The following is a 19497-nucleotide window of genomic DNA, read 5'->3' as shown; positions in this document are numbered from 1 at the left end:
GGGCATTCTGGGTAAATACAACAAAAGCAAACGAGCGAGTTTAGCGCTAGCGGGAGAAATAGTTTGTGGTCTTTTACCAAAGACAAAAGAGAAATTCTACAACCACTTAAATCTGATGCCACCCTATTTTTTAAACGTTTTGTGAATAATAAAGACGCTCTCTGTCTTCTTCAGTGGTTTTTGTGTTTCTTTTGGTAGTCCTTGGTGCTGCGCCACCACATGCCAGGAGGGGAACAGGTTTGACACGGTTGAGTTAAACTGAATGTCTATATTAAATTATGACTAAGTTAAAGTTGTGGCATCAAAGACTCAACAGACATAAAAGGTTGTGATTATTATGACCATAAAACCTGCCTAAGATGGCACTTGCTTTTTTTTTTTTTTTGCTTGTTTTTTTAAAGACTTGAAGGGAACAAAACCTAATACCCAAAAACACAAAATCTGTATTTGCTTATTACATTGTTTACTGTAAAACTAATCAGCCAAACTTTGGGTGAAGATTACTCACTATACAACATGCATGTTGTGACAGGTATGACAGATTAAAGATTTAATGGTAATTATTGAGACAAACTTACACAACATATTATGTGATTTGCAAAACATGGCAGACGAATAAAGCCAAATGACGCCCAGTAACATCAGTTGTGAAGAAAGTAGCATTAAAAAAGTATCTCTGGTTATGGTGCTGTAATTTTTTTTATCCATCATTTTCATCAAATTTCACCCAAGCCTTGGAAAATTGTGTCATCTTGTGAAAAAAGAGCCTAATCAATAAAATGTGCTTTATGTTAAGCCTAAGAGACTTCTTTGTTTTACTTTGTGTGACATACTGTCTCATGCTCTTCATCCTAATCGGTTCACATCGTTCTTCATGTCTAAAGCCCATTTAACTCAAAGGGCGCCTGTCGCGCCTATTTTTGGGCTGTTCTTTCATATTTTAGATGAGAAGGACACGTAACCAGCCAGAAACAGGAAAAAAAGGCAAAGGAGTTTAATTTTGATGTCAAAAATAGAACAATAATTTCTGCTATTGTCCCTTTTGCATGCAGATTAATGGCCCCTGACAAAATCCGCTTCCAGTCCTGGGGCTTGTTTTGTTGTCGTCCACTGAATCCTCCTCTTCTATATTTCGGGTCCAGGTCCTGTGGAGACCATTATAACTGTAGAGTCCTGAATGCGTCTTAGTTTGTTTTTCCATATTTCTAACAGCATTCAGCTTCTACGCACAACAAATTTGGAACAAACTTCCAGAAAACTGTAAAACAGCTGAAACACTGGGTGCCTTTCAATCTCAACTTAAAACCCACCTGTTTAGAGTTGCTTCTGGCTAAATTAGGGTTAGAGTGTGGGTTTTGATGTCTTCGATGTTTTTATCTTTACTTTTCATCTATCTTCTTTTTATTTCTCTTTCACACTGTCTATGTAAAGCCCCCCCGGAAAATGTCCCAGTTAAACGAATCTATATCTAGGGGTGTGAGAATCCTTGTTAAATGACATCTTAACTAAAACTCTGAGGTGTTAGAATCCTTGTCAAATGGCGCTTTAACTAAAACTCTGTGGTGTTAGAATCCTTGTTAAATGGCGTTTTAACTAAAACTCTGAGGTGTTAGAATCCTTGTTAAATGGCGTTTTAACTAAAACTCTGAGGTGTGAGAATCCTTGTTAAATGACGTTTTAACTAAAACTCAGTGGTGTGAGAATCCTTGTTAAATGGCGTTTTAACTAAAACTCTGAGGTGTGAGAATCCTTGTTAAATGGCGTTTTAACAAACTCTTGAGGTGTGAGACGTTTAACTGAAGTCCTACAAGGGGTGCAGGTTTTAATGTTTTTATCTTTTTTAACCTTTTTTTTTTTTCTTTAAAAAAAGAATAATAAATTATCTGTCTAACTGTTTATTCACTTTCACATTCTGTTTTAATTTTAATTATGTAAAGCACTTTGAAATGCCTTGCTGCTGAAATGTGCTATAAAAATATAATTTGATTGACTGATTGATACATATTTAGTTAAAACCAAAATAAGGTTTTCAATTAATTCAAAATGCCATTTCTTCTATGCACACCTTGAATGCTATGAACTCTGTTGGTACCTTCGAAATGAACAGCTATTTTTGCCCATCTGACACAAACATCCTTTGGTAACACTTCACATATCAGGGTGAGAAGGTAGCTTAAAAATAAATGATGGTGTTTCCGGGGTTCCTTGATCTCATAGTTGAAATAAGTACAGCGACCTGAAAAAGTATTCATGTGCTTTGAACCTTTCCATATTTTGTCATATTGCAATCACACACCTCAATGGATTTATTGGTATTTTTTGTGATAGATAAATAAAACTTTGCAAATTTTAAGCAGTAAAATCTGAAATGTTGGAAGTGCGTGCTTATTTAGCCCCTTACTCTAATAACATAAATAAATCCAGTGAGATTCATAATCAACAGTCCCCTTGTGTTCATTTAAGTGTAAAATAGTTTACTACTAATATTGGATAAATGTCTCTGAGGTTTGAGAACATTAGAGAACAAACAGCCTTATACATTTACAGAAGGGTCAGATATATAATTATGAAGAAGCTTAAAGCAGAGTTATTATGAAATAAATACCATATCAAGTTTTGTTGGTCCTACTTAGCACTGTTCAGGCCATCTTCTGAAAATGAAAAAACAAAGAAAAACAAAAAAATTAATAAATAAATACCAGGAAATTCAACTGAGAATCAGAACTCAGACTTGAAAATAATCTTCTCCACACTTAATCTGACTGAGAATGAGCAGTTTGGCATTAAAGAATAGTCATACATGTCTCTGGATGTGTGAAGATAGTCATGGCACAATTAGTGATGCAATTGGACCCAAAAGCAGGCGGGAGATAGAGAATTTAAAAAAATAATAAAAACATTGATTTATTCAATAATTAAACAAATAAATAGCACCTTAAAAACAAGCAGAGGAAACAACAGGAGAGCTCTTAAACCATGCAGAAGACTTCAGGAATGTGACAATACTTAAATACTGAGAAAGATCGATTGTGGGAGTGAGGAACCCATGAGCGTAATTACCTGGATGTTCGTGGGAGGAGCAAAACAGGAAAGAGTCAAAGTGACGCTAGAAAAAATCAAAATCAATAAACTAACAAACATGGTAAGCATTATTAAACACTAAAGTAGTAAATAAAACTAAAAACACAGATTGACATACTCAAAGACATAAGGGTTATGACAGCCAGCTACGCAGTGAAAGGTGATTTTACAAAGTATTGAATCAAGAGGACTGAACATAAATAATTCCCTATTTCAAAAATGAGGAATGCATCACTTTCCTCCCACTTCATTGGTATGCACTACGTTTTGTTCATCTGTTAAATAATATCCCAATGAAATCCATCAAACTTCTGGAAACTTAATAAGAAAAAATATTAAACATTTCAACCTCCGTTCCTGCCTTTTAAGGCTGTTTAACAGCATGCTGGTGTTAGAGAGATAAGTCCAGCTTTGGCCCAGCTTGCCATTACCACTTCCTCATTATCTACAAGAAATAGATACATTAAGCCGACAGAGCCTTTTTCCAACCCCTCCACAAATTACTGCTGGGAAAAAATCAAAGCTGTACCTGCAGAGATGTTTTCTGTAGCAGTAAATTAAATGTCACAGCTACACAAAACCTTCCCTTGCTGCCTTGTAACAGAAGCAAGCACAGACAAGGGTGTAGTTATTATAAAAAAAAAAAACTAAAAAAAAAGTTTTGGAACAAACTCTTGTTTGAGCCGCTGACGGTTTACAAAAGTGACAGTGAATCCAGAGACCTTTGCGTGTTCAGTGAAGAGAGAGAGGAGCTGATTGAAGTGGAGAGCAGGAGGTGTAGAAGCACACAGTTTGAGATAAGATTAGAAATTAGCCTCCAGTCAACTTGCAGAGTGATTAGACATCACTTTGATCAAACACCAGCATGAAAAGTATATTATGTAAAACAAAATAAAAAAATTGTGGAAATCTGCTAAACTGTCGTTTAAGTTCAAGAGTTGTCAATAGATTTTGTTGGGCCTTTGGGAAGGCAAAAACCACAACCTGTGCATCCAGTTCAAAACCAGTTTGTCCTGGGGTCGTTTTTGCACCCCGGGGGGGAAAAACTACCTCACAGAGTGATGCTACCTGGAAGGATGTGTCCAGGCTGTTGATTTGAAGCGAAGCTGAAGCTCTCATTATTTCATACACTTAGTAGCAGCGCTTCAATAGACCACTATGCCTGGCACTGAAGTAGCAACACCCGGTGTTTCCACCATCATGGTTCACTGTGGGGATGTTTGGCTTACTGATGTGCAGAGCTATTTTTGTTATCCTTACAGAGCATTTTGCATGCAGCACCCAAAAAACTGGGTCTCAACTGATGAGAACATCTTTGTTAACATGTTCACTGCAAAAACATAAAATCTTACTAAATATTTCTGGTCTGCGATATAGTGCAAATATTTTTATTAAACTTGAAATAAGACAAAACTAACTTTCAAGTAACTTTTCAGCAAGACATAGGAGATTGCTTTAAGTCAATAACTTCTTAATATTAATGAAGAACTACTGGTACCATTGGCAGATTATTTCACTTATAGCATGGGGAAAATGTTTCAAGTGAAATAATCTTCCAATGGAACAAGTATTTTTTTAAACCAATTTAAAGGAATTATTGACATAAAACAAGCTCTTTTATCTTGCTGAGATGTTACTTGGAAGTTAGTTTTGTCTTATTTCAAGTTTAATAAGATATTTGCTAGAAACCAGACCAGAAATACTTGGTGACATTTTGTGTTTCAGAGGTGTTTCCTGTGTTTTCTTCAAGGATTGTTGCAAGCTGCAGGCTGCAGTCGGAGCCTCTAATGGCCGTTTTTTGGAAGATTTTCCCAGCTAAGGTTTGGATCTCTGCTCAGATTTGTCTGAGCATCAACAGGTAAAGTATCAACAAATTACTGAGTGAGCAAACCTCTTTGCTACCAATGTCATTTTACATGTTTGTGTACGTCTGTCTTTTAATGTCAATGCCTGCTTATAACGCTCCATGCACAACTACGCATAGGACAAGTAGTCAAATGTCAAAATTTGAATTAGAATAGCATAAGTATGGAGTTATACTTACTTGGGCAACCGAGATTTTCAAAATGCAGGTGTGATTAAATAGGCAGTAATTCTATTTTCCAAATTATATTTCTCATGAGAAATGGATGATAGCAGATCAGGAACCAACTCTGTTTTAATAGTGAAACCCATGGACTTCTATTTAAGGCTGGAAGTGATGGCGATTAAAATGAGGTTTATAAAATTATTTCTTTATCAAGTTTAAGTTGTTTTAAGATGGCTGAAATGTCCAATCTTCCTGGGCCCATCTTAAATTTCCATTTGGAGAATCTGCTGTCAATCACAACACAAAACCTAGTTTTAAACAAGTGAACAATCCTTTCAAGCATATTTCCTTGGATTAAATGCTCGAAAAGCATTTGATAAATTTCTGCTTTTCATTTCGATACAGTAGTTAGGAAAAAACATCAAAAAACCTTTAAAGTGCATTTGCAGGACAGTTTTGACAGAAACGAGCTGAGTATAAAGAGCCAGAAGCAGCTGTTTAGCAAGCTAACTGTGACTTGAAAATAATGAAGCGTCCTCAAGTCACATCGGGCTTAAAAAGTCACAAGCCTGCGTGAGCTGCGTCAGATCTAAATGAGGTAACAGAGTTTATTTTAAAAATGCTTCAGCACTGGATCAGAACATGCAGCCAGGGCAGCTTGGATATTCCACCCCATTACAATCTCGCAACCTGTGTGAGAAATTCACATTGAAAGCCAACACTCAGGTCTAGTGTTGGAAGTGAAGACGGAGACACGGAGGACTGCTTCCTGATTGGCACAAGCTGGCACAAGCACTTTCTGAATGCAACACAACACCTCCCTAAAGAAAATTACTTTGGCCACTTAATATGTGACGGAAATTTCAATCATTCTTTTTTTTATTTTCGGCTGAGGTGTCCATGCCGAACTTCCAGCCACAGAGAGGTCAACACTGAACTCTGCTGGTTACTAAAACGTCTCCATATCTGCAGTGTTTTGCATTAATTATCAGTTCCAGAGACATTTTTGAAAATTCAGGACAAGATCAGACCCAGTTGTAAGAGCCATCTTTAGCGATCAAGAGTTCATCATGAGCTAAACACGGGCAGAAGCAGCAAGAAACATCACTGGTCTATCATTTGATGTTTGGCAGACTTATCCGTTATCTGCATCCCTGAGTTTCACGCATGTGGTAAAAAGAACTCCTTGGACTTATCATCATTGTATTTTCATAAATGCAGATGAATGAAATTGCTAAGAGGGAATACAGGGAGAAATTAAGCATTTAGTGGCCTTTAAAATCCAAATGTTCAGGCTCAGCGGTGAAGCTACAGTACTTGGTGTTTTTGTTCCCAGTTCAACTCTCAGTCCTGAACCATTTGCTGCATGTCTTGTTCATATTCTGATGAATAAAGGCTGCTGCTGTCACAAAACATTTTTTGCAGAAAACTCACTGTGCCATAGTCCTTGGGCAGGACTATAAACCTTAAGCTGCTTCCTGGTAGCAGGCCTTGTCTTGTTATTGGTGTGTGAGTGGGTGGACAAGGTGACGTCACTGTGAAGCTTTTACCATCTGCTAAGGTTATAAAAGCTGTATGAAAGAAGAGCCTATATCACTCAACAAATTATGCAAAGGGTTGTAATTTGCTGGCATTGTTGATGTGTGTCCCTGTTCCGGCGTAGAAACAGTGTGTTGTGTGCGTTTTCTTTGCTGTGATGTTGGTGAGGCCATTTAGGAGTTCTATCTTTTCACATGAAACTCCGATGCGGCGTTTTTTTGGCAGGGTTGCAATTTGAATTAATTTGCAAAATAGTTTTATGTTCTTTGAATTACGCTGCGAGTAGCACATTTTTCTTTAAAAAGTGAGCCAGAAATTACTGGCTCACTTGGAGCCAGTAGTTTCGCTGGATAATTGTGGCTGTTGTGAGTGGGAATTTGTTTCATTTCTTCTTTTATTTCATTTTTTCTTAATACACCAGCTACATTAGTTAAAAAGAAAAAAAAACATTGGTTGAGTGACATTTGTTTTTCACCTTGTAATGCTTATATTTTCCAACAAATATTGTCAGGATCCACTGCTCTTTATGGGGCCCAAATTCTGTGCCCCTTTAGAAAAAATACAGTTTTAACGTTAGCAGATGGTGTGAATTGAGTTTAGGTTTAGATGAGAGTTAGGCTTGAACTAGAAATGGCTAGGTTTAGTGTAAGTGTCAGGTTTAGATTATAAGAAATGAATAAATAATGAATGGAAGTCCATGCAAAGTCCTTGTGAAGATAGAAAGACATATTGTGTGTGTGTGTGTGTGTGTGTGTGTGTGTGTGTGTGTGTGTGTGTGTGTGTGTGTGTGTGTGCGTGCGTGCGTGCATGCGTGCGTGCGTGTAAGCAAAGATTATTAAATGAGTAACAAATAAATAAAACTGACAAAAATAAAGATAATAGAAACAGTGATAAATTATTAATTGCATTACTATTATTAATCATTTTAAAATATATATTTTATTCATATAAAATAAGAATATTACTATTTGTAAAAAAAAAACTAAAAAATTAAAAGTCTCAATGGAGTTACTCAATTGATAACAACTTGTACTACTAAACACAATCACACAGTTATAATTACAGAAATTCATGCAGGCCAGAGCCACCTCCGTGTTTCCATGGCTACAAAAAGTGTCCAGTTTAAGAGCTTCCTGATCCCACTTAATGGTCTAGTTTGGCCCCAGCTAGCCTTTGTATTTTGGACCAATGTGTGATGATGATGATGGTTATTCGGAAATCTAATGAGTCAAATCGGGTGGATGATTGCTGCTTTGTTAATGTCAGACGCTGATTGCCATCTCCCAGAATCATTACCATGTTACACCAGTAAGTGTTATAGATGGATTAAAAGTTGATCACATTCCTTCTTAGGACAACCATTCTTTAAAGAGTAGACTGTCTTATAAAGGTGGTCATGTTGTTTAGCTGCTGCAGTGTCCGCAAAAAGAACAAGGTGCGACCAAAGGTGTACGGGCACCATAATCTCTAGCAGAAATCAATATGTAATCAGAGCTGATCAGAAAGCAGAAGATTTTCTCCTCCCGCTTGTAGTCCATGACGCCTACACATTTAGCCAAGAAAAGATTGCACTTTAAATGACTTATTAACACAGAGCAAAACATTAGTCAAAAGCTGACATGAAAGTGATGCAACAGAAAAGAAAGTCACGCCTCTAATAGCCGCAATGCAACATAAAGGCAAAACGTGCCAAAGACATGCACAAACCAATTTCTTTGTCCTTTTACTCATATCTAGGTCCATCCATTATGCTTGTTTTTCCTGTGCAAAGATTACTGGTGAGGTGGAGATGATCACAGCCAACAGTAAACAACAGCAGGGCAGAGCCTGGAAGCATCACCAGTCTATTACTGTACGTGGCACAACCAGTCATGTTCAACCCCGTCTCTAAAATTACCCCAACATACATCCCTGTGGAAGGTTGACCTCATGTTGTGCAATAGGTGCTTAAAATGAGCTGGCCAACCTGAGAACAACAGAAGTGTCAGGAACAATATTGGGGACAAATGAGAAGAAGCTGGGGTGAAAATCCAGCAACACTGACACAGAACCCGAACGCTTCGCTACCAGACAGGTATTCATCTATTGTATCCAAAGCTTTCTGCAAAAAGCTACGGAGGAGCAGAAAAAAAATACTGAATCAAGGTATTCAAGGTATATACAAATTATCTGGTTCACAAGGTTTAGAGGATCACAACACCAATGTAGACACTGTGATGCTGATCAAATGCAGCCTGTTATCTAGTCGGTAACTTCGCTTTGGTTTTCTGGCAAAAAAGATAAAATCAGTCAATCAAACAATAATATCAGCAACAAGGCAGTTCAAAGAGATTTAAATCACTAAACCTTCATATAGTCACTTACTGTGAAACCAGTAACATACATTACATTTTGTCATCATCAAAATGATGTGATCTACCTTTCTGGTTTTAGTGAGAACCTGAGCAACAGCAGTCAACTGCAGCTGTTGAAGAAATCAATGTGACTAAAGATAAACGCATGGATGAGTTTCTCTAGATCTTCTTGGTACATTAATCCTTTAAGCACGGAAATGTTTGTCAGGTGATGGAAGGCTGATTTTGTGACGGTCTTTATGTGTCTCTGAATGTTCAGGTGTGAGTCCATCACCACATCTGATCACTGGTTTCTAGCTGTGATAACTGAAGCGGTGGGCTGATTCTAGGTTGTTCAGAAAGGTGAGTGGTTGGCGAAACAAACAGGAAATTATCTGAAAGCAGGAAGTAGTAGATTACCCGGAAATCTTTTTTTGAGCCAGAGATTTAAAGACGAGCAGCAAAAGCAGAGGAGGTGGATTAGCAGTGTTTGCCAACAACTGATGGTATAAACTAGGACACACTACTGTATCTTTTGAGCTGCGTTATTAAGTCTTCAGTCAAAGGTCTCTTTCGATTAACTGCAAGACTGATTGCTACAGGAGCAACATCACCCACAACAAATCTTATTTGGATCAGTTGAGTTATTATGACAACCATCCACTTTAAAGGTTTGCAAAATAATCTAGATCCTTAGTGTGTATTTTGTTGTACATTCCTTTACACTCTAGGATAAAACTAATGAATCAGAAAGAAACCTGCAGCAAAACAGAGTAACATGTAATCACCCAATGGATCTTAATTTCAGAGAGGAACAGTCTTTTAGAACATCTATCAGATCTATTATCTTAATCTATGTACAATAACAAGGAAAACTGAAACCGCTTCCTGTAGCACAGATATTTACATATTAAAAGGAGGAAGAGGCCTGTCGAGTCTCTCTGTCAATCTAGTTTCAACACTGAGCAATCTTATCCACTGCAATGTTTTGAGCCCCAAGGCAGTTACTGCATTGTTAACTGATCTCCTGCATGTATTTGCAATAGTTTACATACTAAAATTTTTAACCAATAACAAGGAGGAATTAGTTTCAGTTTGAAGTTTTGTTCAGTCAGCTCAGTGCTGTAACCAATAATGATTTAACTGTTGTATAAGTGGCACTGCAAGCAACTGAACCAATAAAATAAAGTTTAATACTGGTCCTTGATTTTTCCTGCAGGTTTCGTAAATCCATGTCAAGATTATTTTGAACCTTTGGAGACTTTCTGTCAATCTCACAAACCTAAAAAGGCATTAACGTTAAAATTGTGTGGCGCTTCTTGCTGTAGTGACGTGAGTTTTACACGAACGTCAGCTTCAAAGTAAGCAAAAGAGGCATATGCAAGTTGGAGTGTTTTTGGTTTTTCTGAGAGCAATTAGCTTCCAAGCCCACGTCTCGAGCACTCTGAACAGAAAATGATTTTCGATATTGTACAAGACAGATGGCTGGTGTTAAGGTTCATGTCTGATTTTTAATAAGGGAGAACCCATCATGATCTGTCTAAGCTCGGAAAAGAAGTGGTAGATTGGGTGGCAATCTAAACAACAGACATGCAGGAGGAGGAAGCAGAAGCGGCATGTCGGGATGAATGCTCTCAACTGATTACGAGGCGAGGCTGCGAGGCTGCGAGGCTGCTCGCCTGCGGTCTGGGCTCTCTTTGCACGACTCATTAAACTGCGGCTTCCCAAAGCTACTGTAATGACGTACATCGCAGGGCATGAAATTTACTTCAGATCCAGAAATTGCAGTATTAGTCTGTCTACACAGTGAAAAGGAAAAACAACAAGCAGACGCACGGATTTCAGTAAACCTTGCAAAGGTGTTCGTATCCCACTAACATTTTTAGATTTTGATTCATTTAATACTTTTAGTAATTTTTATTGGGATTTTGATCTGTCCGAAATCAATTGAGGCATTCTGGTGAAGTGGAAGGACATGATTGATGAATTGTAAGAGCTGTTGTGCTGCTGGCATGTTTAATTTAACCCCAGCAGCCTCTTCCATGTTCTTTATCTGTGTTGACACTTAGTTTTCCTCCAAAAATAAACATTTCGCTTTGGTTTGATCCAGTAGTTGCAAAAAGGATTTAACAGCTTTCTTTTAAGAATGTCTTTCTTCTTTCTGTATCTGTAGTTAAATATATATTTAATGTTTGTTCTCACACTTATGTGATTTTTGTATTCTGATCTGCATGGTGAAATTAGACTGCATGTTTCATTCTTTAATTTGAATGATTTGCTAATAAAACTGCAGGATTTACAAATTAGTCTTATGCGTTCCTTGGGAGAGCAAACTTACCTTGATCTTTTGCATCTAAAATATCAAATATATCCATTGGACAAAGAATGCACTCAGTCACTTCAGTCACAGGATTTCCATCTGAGTTACGACCGCTGACATTCTTTGAATAACTTTTCGGTTTTCTCCGGTTTATAGGCTACTGTAATCCTACAAGCGTCAGAAAAAAGTTTCCAGTCAGAGAGGGAAATTTTGTTATTTTCCACTCTGTATGAGTTTATAGTTTAGATACAAGTCTGTGCTGGTGGGAAATGAAAAAAGTATTGAAGGAAAGATTAGTCAGAAATGTCCTGAAGGCTCTTGCAGATCATCTCATTTAAACATGATTGACTGAATGAAGTCTCCGTCTACAGTCTCTCCTTGAAATATTCAGCTCATGCACTCAGAGTTACATGCTTTTGTAAGAACATTAGGCTTAAAACTTCAAAGGTTTTAGTTTGAAGAAAAGTCTGTGTCCTTTCCAACTAGATGGAAGTTGATTATTGTTAGATTGTCGGAAAACAAACTTTTTCCACATAAAAAAATGGAGCTGAAAAAAAAAGAAACATTTGCTCAAACTTTTGGTTCTGAGATTCTGAAAAGAATGTGGTCACTGGGGTAGATTTTCAGTGGCAAATAATATTGTCAGAGAGACACCTCACTGTGTTTCCATTACAAATGTGTGAGGAAAATGTCATTACCCTAATGTAAAAAAAACACACAACTTCACAGTTGAGGTTCAATAAGAAAACATGCATAAGAAAACATGCTGTACCACTTCCTGTTGTCCTCTTCGTCTTTTCCACCAATAGTTGCATCTGGTTGTTGATCACGTGACTTGTGTGATGGGAAAAGTGTTTCCATTGCAGTTTTGTGAAATATACTAATTATGATATAGCCAAAAAATCACCTCATCCTAGCATAAACATTTTTTAACAAACGATGTGTCTTTTCAAAATTGCCATGTTTCCAACAAGCACATTTATTTTTGTAATTCCAATTTGCACAATTATATGGTCAATGGAAATGCAACTATTGAGTGCCGAGTTGTATGTTGCTGCCATTTATGATGTGACAAAGTGATACAACTGGAGAAGATGCCTCATTCATGTGCAGCGTTGAACTGAAGTATCCGTTTTTAGGGTACAAACCAGATCCACTAGCATTACCTCAACAGGTAAGAATGAAAACAGATTTGTGATTATGTTTGTCTGTAATGTCATTTTAAGAGCTAAATTCCCTGATTCTGCACCAAATACTTTGAATTTCTGGGATGAAAATAGCCACAAATCAACCAAGAAATTGCTCACATTTACCTAACTTGCCCCGAAGTAACAACTCTGACTGATGCAGGTTTCCAGAAGATGGAGAGCTAAGAAAAGCTTTGGCAAGCAGCTGTCAGAAGGGAAGGTTTTTGTGCTAGCTCGTCACCCATTGCACTCCAGTGAGCATTTCAGACCAGAGCTCTGACAGGTCGGTCAGTCATGATCAGACCTGCAGCTGTTGCTCCAGTCCTATTATGTAAGGCTGCTACAATTCAATGTGGACGATTCTTTAAAAAATTATAAAATTATCTTTCTGACCTTTCATCCACACCTTTAATCCTTCGCTTTAGCCTGTGGCTTCTCCGACCTCAAAGACGACTCAGGTGACCCCGTCACTGCATCATCGCTCCCGGCTTATCCAAGAGGCTGAGCTCCTGCCTGTGACCAATGTTGTGACTAATATGTGATAGCTCTGCTTCAAAACAGCTGTGAGCATCATGACCCCGGGCCACCTCCACCCTCTGTCACTCTTGTACAGACTCATGTTCACATATGGACAAACACATGCCAGTACTGAATCTGCATCCTGCAAACAAATACACACAAATAGTTGCTAAAATAAACATGTTGATATTTTCAGAGGAGCGGTCATCTGGAAGATCTGAGTGAAGAACTGGAAGTTTATAGTAAGGTAAAAACAAACCTAAGCTTTTAACTCTTTTTGAGATGCTGGTTTTAATGTCGTTTTTATGAATTATTATAAATTTGCTTGTATGTGTTTTTAGTGTATAGTGCTTTGGCCAACAGAACATTTGTACATTTGTATTTATTTTTCTTAGATTATTGCCAGACCTTTTGTACCATGGTTTGTTGTTTTGGCATCTTATTAATGCGTGTCTGTGTTAACTAGTCTTTCACCGAGTTTCCTGATTATTTTTGTCATTTTAGCCTCTGCCACAGTACATAAGCTTATCGGTGTTATTGATTTTTGCTGGATTTTTCTGTTAAACTCTTGCTGGTTCCTTGTCCTGCTCCATCTTCCTGTTTTCTAACTTATTCTTTTGTTTTTTTTTAACATCTCAGCCAATCAGATTTCACATAACCAATCAGGTGTTGAAAAGTCCTAAAATGAGCCAGTGTTGTTTACATATATGTAAGGAATAGAGTGGGTCTCATTAGGAATACACTACAATAAACTTCTTAACTAGTCTATGTATTAAAAGTCATACCATTTGTCCACACATCAATGAAAAGATATTGAATGAATTCAGAATGATAAACTGCAATGTTGACACAATCGCAATTTAATGATTCATATTTTGACGATGGAATCAAAAACAATCTTACCAGTAATCAAACTAATGCATTTCAGTGACCAAAATATAAACAAATATGAAATTTAAGTTCTAAAGGGAGGATTCTGAAGCTCTGAAGAAAATTCAAATACAGGAAGATCATCAAGTCCAGCAGCCTCTGAGGTCCAGAAACTGCCTAAATTACAGGACGGGACAGTAGTTTCTACAGTTGGGTCAGGTGGTTGCTTACTGTTTTTGGAACAACTTGAGTTTCTGCTCTGGGTTCAGTATGGCTCTTGGCTCTTGTCTTCCTCTCTCAGCTGGAGGAAATGTCAGCTGGGGGGCTGTTGGATGTCAGGCAGCTGCTCTCTTTGTGATCCAGAACTGAATTGTGAGCAATTAAAAGAAAACTTTCTTGGTGGATTATCTCTGTTTCAATTACATGAAAGAACAAACAAACACACTTACAAGAAATAAAGACTTGCTCTAGAATAAGTGAGAAAGACTTGTCTTTGTAGTCTATTTTCTTTCCCAGTTGTTTCACAGTTTTCTTTGCACCAACACAGAATTGAAAGCTCAAAGAAGTCGTCCAATCATGGTAACATCAACATTATCCGACATGTATGTGTAGAATAAACAATTTATAATAGCAGCTTCATGATCAAACACATTATATTTGGACAATTTTAAGAGCACAGTCTGTGGAATAAAAGGTTAGTTTAACTGAATTGTCACAATGAAAAGCCTTTAAATCCAATTAAACCCTATTAATTCAAGCAGCTGACACTTTTAGACTTAACACAATCTTTTAATTTTACCAACTCTTGGGACAATTTTTTTAGCCTGGCAGGCAGAGTCCTTACTCAAATCTGATTCAGCATATATGCTAAGGGACTAATATAAAAGAGTGACGCCAAGGAGCCCTTCTGACTTCAAATAGCTATAGTTCAGAGATAAATCATCATTATACAGCTGGAAATATGCAAAACTCTAAGACTTTCATTGCTGCAATGGAAAGAAAATCTCCCACTATGCACATTAAGTTTTTTTTTCTTACTTCATTTCTTCTAAGATGCTAATTCCCCACTTTGTTTTTAGTGTTTAGTAATGCATTAAGCAGTTCTTTACCCAAACTCATTCCTGTGATCTCCTTAGATGTTTTCTCTGCGTGATTTGACCCTTCTTAAAGAGACTAACATCTTTTCCATGACCACAGGAAGCATCTTTCCACATGGTTGTTTAATAAATTAAAAGCTACTTATTGCATCAGTTGGGGTTAAATAACTTTTTCCCAGCTGGAAAATAATCACCAATGCAGTAATTATCCAACAGGAGGCTCATAGTTGTCTATTCAACTTAATTCAGCTATTATTATTATCATTAGTATTTTGGCCAGGTAGCGTATTTGCTACCAGTCATTCTTGCCTTAAACACTTTTTAGCATCTTTTATCAAATACCTCCAGGACATCTAACAATAAATTAACTGAACATCATAACTTTTCATCAGATTTCTTATGCTTTATCTGACTTCTCGCAGTTTTTGCACAATTCAGGTTTCCCAAGATAATTTCTTGTCCTTGCTGATTGAGGCACACTGTGTATCCAAATATGCATTGTTGAAATGCAGGGCACGCTGTTATTTGGATGAAAACAGAACAAATGAAGAAGTGGCTGTGCCTCAGAACAATCTTATGTGCAAGTTTTCCATCTGTCAGAAATAAAAAGAGGAATTCTTTTAATGTTTCCACCTTTTTGATCCGTCTCTTTTGTGTTAGCACTTGTACCTCTTCTTTCTTGCATGGCATTTTCTAACTGTCAACGCCGCTGGCCTTTAATCTCTCAAAACTCAAAGGAGTTAGAGACTGATGACATTTAGTGTCTGGGAGACACTCTTAAAGTCTCACTTCAGCTTCCATTCTTTATGGCGATTCTGACTCAGTTCTGATCATCACTGCTAAAGAAAAAAACTGAAAGTGTTGCTATGTGATACAATTTACTTTGACTATGACTCAGTCTGATTATGACCTGGAGATTTTCATGCTAGTCTTCTTTTTCTACAATGACCATATATTATGTGTAGAGTGTGGCTTAAAACTGGCTTCTTGATTAACGCACGAACACCATCTAGAAAAATGACTTCCATTCTGGACGACTCCAGCCTGGACTTGAGTTTTAACTTTTCATCTTTCACCTGGAAACATAGGATGACATTTTCTTCCACAAAAATATTAATCAGACAGATAAGTCTATGACACTGCATATTTTGGCTGGGTCCAATATCAAGTAGAAACAGATACTAATACCGATACTTCATTTTTAAGGTTTGATAAATCATCAGACTTCTGATCTTTAGGTGTTTTTTGTGGTTTTTCTTTTGAATTATTTTTGTTAAAATCTGGGACAAAAGTTGTCTGCCAAATACTTTTAATAATATATTAAAATGATAAACAAAAACAACAGAGAAACAAATCTGTGTGCATTTTCTTTTAATTAAAAGCAAAAAAAAAATATTTAAGAACTGATCAAAACTAAATCTTCTTTGAGGTATATCTGAGAAACTGTACAATGTAAAACTTCATGAGGGAATTTGAAACAAAAGTATCAATCTTACCACATTAGCATCAATCAGATTCTGATACTGACTTGATATTAACACTATCAATATTTTTGGATCGATCTGTCCACCTCTAATGCCCAGAGGCCCAGAAATTAAAAAGATGATGGACTCTTTTCTTTGTTTCTTCCAGCTGATGATGTTGGTTTTTAGCACAGCATTGGATCAGAAGGTTTGAAGTTCTGTTATTGTTTTAACAAAACATTATTATGTCTTTTACATAAAAACTAACTACAAAACTGAAAACAGTGTAACGTTCCTTAAATATTGCGTCTCTTTATCGAGCTTCACACAAAGGAAGCCATTGCTTACTCACCGAATGTCACAACAATATGGTTTCTCTGGTTTTTGCAATAACGCATAGAGAAATATAAATTTCACAAATATAGAGACCAAAATAATGTCTTTTTTATGTGGGAACCGTTTCAAAAAGGGAAAAATACAATAAGTTAAAAGTGAATCCAGCAGTCTTTCGGGTATTTCTCAGCTAGCTCAACACACAGAGTCCGCTAGCATTAGCATTAAGTAGCCTCCAGAAATATGTCCTGTTTTCTACACAACACTAATCACAAACTACATAACGTGACTCACTAATTGACTCTCGATTAAATAACCTCTTAAAAGTAACTAATCTATATGCATCAAAATACATTTTTACTGACCTGTTAAAAAAGACGAGACACACAAGTTGAGCTTCATTAGCATCTATCAGGAAGCTTTATTCTTCTTCTGTGTGCCCAAAAACCTTCTCTATGCCAGGCGCCTCCTAGCGGTTGTATGTGGAATCTTACTGAATAACTGAAAAAACACTAAAGAATTTATTACAACGAGAAATTAAGGATAGAAAAATAAAAAAATAATTGTTATACTTAGTGTTTTCATTACTTATAGTAGCTTGTTTTCGCCTCTCTACAATTGCCCATAATTTCTTACATGGCGGTTACATTTTCACCTGAATTACTGTGTCGGGCTGTTTTCCTTTCTTATTTATACATTTTCACAATAAAATGTGTCTTGTTGTTTGATTTGTTTCGTTATGTTTGAAACTGGGACAATTTGTAAAACCACAAAGCGTTAAAATATGCCAGAAGAGCTGTCAAAACACATTATTTCACTGCATCGTTACTCATTTAAATGCCAATGCTTTCTGCTATTATAAGCAACCTTCATCTCCACAAACATTTTGCCATAAATACTATTTAGTTCATTCAATCACACATTTTCAACCTAGAAACCATCAACTTTAAGACTGACATTTATGCTCCTTCCACTAAAAAACACATTTGCATTAAAATGCAGCTCAAAGGAGAAAGACAGAATGACGGGGTGCAGCTGCAGGTTGGTGACCAGTGGAATACAGATGCAAGCAGATTGCTGCAAAATCAAGTAACAAGTTCAGACGAAGGATCCTGACATCTACATTATTAAGAACAGGCATACAATGTCTTCAGGAAATTGAAAACAACTCTGTATATTAAATAGCATATGTGGGAGCTGTTTGGATGATGGAATCTGGTGCTGAACTTAAAAAAAAAACATGTTAAAATGTAGTAATCTTAAAGTGTGACACATATAGCATGCATGAACATAAAGAGGCTGTGCAGAAGCATGACTTTTTTCTAAGAAGAGCCACTGTGGCATTTTTATGCATAACGACGCCATGAAGTAAAGATTCAGAAAATTGTAGAAAGGGTTTGCTTCACTAAAATTGACAGACTGAGAGTAATTTTTCTGTGTGTCCTGTGTAATTACATTTAGTCGGTTTCCCTCTTCCACACTGCTTATTTCCATTTAAATTACCTATTTACATAGGAATAAATGAACCGTAAACCATTTCTTTTAGCTGCAAAAAGGCCTGTTCGCTTATTCACATTTACGTTTTGGTTGATTCTAAATATCTTTGCACATCTAAAGAGGATTAATTTAAAAACTTTCACATCCAAATTCAGCAGAGTATAAGCAGTAAAATGCTGCCCCCTTGCGGTGAAATATCCATATGGCAACACGAGGTTAAACCTCATCAAGTGTACATTACTAAGTGCCTTATCTTTCAAAATGAGGTCTGTATCTTTTAGGCCTTTTTAATGGAAAGCATTGTTTTTTTTCTAAATGTAGCTCTTGAGGGAAGAAATTTTTTTTTCCCATTCTTAACAGACCAGAACATCATCTTGTACCCCTAACTTATGCTGAGCCACAGCTCTTTACCAATTTCACCCTGACAAGAACATGAATGTAAATCGATTCCAGTGATGCTGGTTGTGTGGACCGGCCGGCTTCATTTCCTCCAGGGTCTGGAATCAATGAGGCAAAAATGGAGCTTTAAGCATCCTGAAGGAGCTGAAGCCGACGGACCCTGACGACTAGGATGATTAATGAGGGGAGCTTCTGCTGAACAAGCACGTCGTCTCTCAAATCACACACATGGTTGAGTTCACCCTGGCTGAGGAGCACAAATGTGTTCAGCAAAGTTAGTCCTGGTGACATGTTTACCTACCTGCTAAGTAGAAAAAATAAAGTTTTTTTTTTTTTTTACTGAAATACTGCTTGTCCCCTGAGGCTGAATATAAAGGTCACCGTTAGCAAGAACCTGGTTAAGCGATTTGTGTAACAGTTTTTTGGGGAAAACAACAGCACGCAGATTTAAAAGCAGTTTTTTTACTGGTCAAAGTTTGCACTGATCCTTATAAAATGACAAAAGTCTCTAAATGCACCAAAGACATTAACAATTTGGAATTATTCTATAAAATTGAGAGAGTGCAGTTTTAAACTTGCATAAATGGGTCAAACCCTTTGATCTGCTTATTTTATTTTTTGGCAGGGAATCTTATTTTATACCCATACCATTTCTATACTTGTTTCTTTGCATGCATCTCAATTCATAAAACTAAATAAATTACACCTAAAACTAAGACTTTCCCTAAGACAAAGAAAGGTAAATGTCCACCAAAAAACTGAAATTGAGATTCATGTCAGAAATTTTCTAGAAAAAAGAAAATTTCCAAGCTCCAAAAGTAAAAGATTTG

At 36.8% G+C, this 19497-nt stretch overlaps 1 long non-coding RNA gene across 1 annotated transcript; it reads right to left on the bottom strand.

The window, feature by feature from the left end:
* Positions 1–667: 667 nt before the first annotated feature.
* LOC145550849 (uncharacterized) lies at positions 668–16075 on the bottom strand. Its single transcript, XR_014086633.1, has 3 exons — positions 14110–16075; positions 2606–2651; positions 668–1145 (listed from the first exon to the last, which is right to left on the bottom strand). It is a non-coding gene; the product is annotated as an uncharacterized LOC145550849 (long non-coding RNA).
* Positions 16076–19497: the final 3422 nt, after the last annotated feature.

Source organism: Poecilia reticulata, chromosome 2 (assembly GCF_904066995.2).
Source record: "Poecilia reticulata chromosome 2, P_reticulata-male-v2, whole genome shotgun sequence".
Classification (NCBI taxonomy): domain Eukaryota; kingdom Metazoa; phylum Chordata; class Actinopteri; order Cyprinodontiformes; family Poeciliidae; genus Poecilia; species Poecilia reticulata.
Note: the sequence above shows the minus strand (reverse complement) of the source record. Positions and strands in the feature narration are given on the sequence as shown.